This window comes from Lissotriton vulgaris, chromosome 7 (genome assembly GCF_964263255.1).
Source record: "Lissotriton vulgaris chromosome 7, aLisVul1.2, whole genome shotgun sequence".
In the NCBI taxonomy this organism is placed as follows: Eukaryota; Metazoa; Chordata; class Amphibia; order Caudata; family Salamandridae; genus Lissotriton; species Lissotriton vulgaris.
In genome coordinates this window covers 1390443058-1390445557 of record NC_141695.1, presented here as the reverse complement: position 1 = coordinate 1390445557, position 2500 = coordinate 1390443058, and the positions used below count along the sequence as shown (strand labels likewise).

At 46.2% G+C, this 2500-nt stretch overlaps 2 non-coding genes across 2 annotated transcripts; both read left to right on the top strand.

Moving 5' to 3' along the window:
- Window positions 1-955: 955 nt before the first annotated feature.
- Window positions 956-1028, top strand: TRNAR-ACG (transfer RNA arginine (anticodon ACG)). The gene has a single exon. It is a non-coding gene; the product is annotated as a tRNA-Arg (tRNA).
- A 1176-nt stretch (window positions 1029-2204) lies between these two features.
- TRNAR-ACG (transfer RNA arginine (anticodon ACG)) lies at window positions 2205-2277 on the top strand. The gene has a single exon. It is a non-coding gene; the product is annotated as a tRNA-Arg (tRNA).
- The last annotated feature ends 223 nt before the right edge of the window (window positions 2278-2500 follow it).

Genomic DNA, 2500 nt, shown 5'->3' with positions numbered 1-2500 from the left:
TGATACTCTTAATTGCGAAAAAGCTTGTTGACAAAAGTGTGTGTGCGCGAGGGTCTGTGGACGTAGGCAGGTGTGTGCACTTGAATGCTTACCCATTTACATGTGTGAGAGGAACAAACCAACTCCCTGTGGGCTGCAGGCTTACTACTGGTAGCCCCAGTAGCCAGGCAGAACCACAGGTAAGGAGAGAGAGAGAAAGTTGGTCCATTATTAGAGAAGGCCCATAAGCATCTTGCACTGCTACCTTCTTCCCCTCTCAGCCACGATCGGCCAAGACCTCTCTATTAGGGTAGAGGGTGAACATTTCTTGGACCTCAGAAACTGAGGGATGTAAACCCAATATGTCCTCCAAGCGCCTAGAGACCTGCAGCCTGATTCATGTACGGGCCGTTTTGCGTGGCCCTAATAGCCAATCATAGCGACTCGCTTTTGAGGACACGCAAAACGGTATTCATGTAGGAATTGCTAAATAAATAGCGATTCCTACATGTTCTCTATTTGCGAGTAGTATTATTAAATTGAAACAGCTGCACAGTAGGTTAGGTGAAGGGCTCTGAGAGTGGAAAGGCAGCATGCTTGGGTCCCTGGACAAGGTGAGCTTATGATAATGTGTCTGAATGTTCGCCTGTGTTGTAATATTAAACCCCTTATTGTTGTAAACGCCTACTTACTAAGGAGTTCTCAAGCTCAGCCCCACACAGACCTGGAACTGATTATGTTAATGCAAACTATTTAAGAAACTGAGCCTGATCTAAAAGATTTCCTTGGATCTAGGACCATTTCGCCTAGCTTTTAGGTGCTTCCTTCTCCTAAAGTCCTTTGTAAAACTTGGGAAAACCTCACAGAACAGACTTCCAGGAGGTCAGATGGGTTTCCTTGTGCCTTCACACACACACACACACACACACACACTTTCTAGCCCACTTAAGGACAAAAGGATGCATAAGCCTACATAGGGCCAGTGGCGCAATGGATAACGCGTCTGACTACGGATCAGAAGATTGTAGGTTCGACTCCTATCTGGCTCGGAAGGGTTGTAGGTCCCTGTTTGATTATATTCCTGTGGAATTCTTATTTACCTCAGACTTGTTGTAGGTTCAATATTCTCCAGCAGGACTCATCCAGCAGTTGTTCCACGGTAGAGCGCAAGTAATAGGACCACAGCTAGTTAAACGTTTCCCATTTGCTGCTGGACTCTATGTGATGGCCGTCACGTGGTGTGCTGCTTTTGTATTTCAAAATGGGTCCCTGATACTCTTAATTGCGAAAAAGCTTGTTGACAAAAGTGTGTGTGCGCGAGGGTCTGTGGACGTAGGCAGGTGTGTGCACTTGAATGCTTACCCATTTACATGTGTGAGAGGAACAAACCAACTCCCTGTGGGCTGCAGGCTTACTACTGGTAGCCCCAGTAGCCAGGCAGAACCACAGGTAAGGAGAGAGAGAGAAAGTTGGTCCATTATTAGAGAAGGCCCATAAGCATCTTGCACTGCTACCTTCTTCCCCTCTCAGCCACGATCGGCCAAGACCTCTCTATTAGGGTAGAGGGTGAACATTTCTTGGACCTCAGAAACTGAGGGATGTAGACCCAATATGTCCTCCAAGCGCCTAGAGACCTGCAGCCTGATTCATGTACGGGCCGTTTTGCGTGGCCCTAATAGCGAATCATAGCGACTCGCTTTTGAGGACACGCAAAACGGTATTCATGTAGGAATTGCTAAATAAATAGCGATTCCTACATGTTCTCTATTTGCGAGTAGTATTATTAAATTGAAACAGCTGCACAGTAGGTTAGGTGAAGGGCTCTGAGAGTGGAAAGGCAGCATGCTTGGGTCCCTGGACAAGGTGAGCTTATGATAATGTGTCTGAATGTTCGCCTGTGTTGTAATATTAAACCCCTTATTGTTGTAAACGCCTACTTACTAAGGAGTTCTCAAGCTCAGCCCCACACAGACCTGGAACTGATTATGTTAATGCAAACTATTTAAGAAACTGAGCCTGATCTAAAAGATTTCCTTGGATCTAGGACCATTTCGCCTAGCTTTTAGGTGCTTCCTTCTCCTAAAGTCCTTTGTAAAACTTGGGAAAACCTCACAGAACAGACTTCCAGGAGGTCAGATGGGTTTCCTTGTGCCTTCACACACACACACACACACACACACACTTTCTAGCCCACTTAAGGACAAAAGGATGCATAAGTCTACATAGGGCCAGTGGCGCAATGGATAACGCGTCTGACTACGGATCAGAAGATTGTAGGTTCGACTCCTATCTGGCTCGGAAGGGTTGTAGGTCCCTGTTTGATTATATTCCTGTGGAATTCTTATTTACCTCAGACTTGTTGTAGGTTCAATATTCTCCAGCAGGACTCATCCAGCAGTTGTTCCACGGTAGAGCGCAAGTAATAGGACCACAGCTAGTTAAACGTTTCCCATTTGCTGCTGGACTCTATGTGATGGCCGTCACGTGGTGTGCTGCTTTTGTATTTCAACATGGGTCCCTG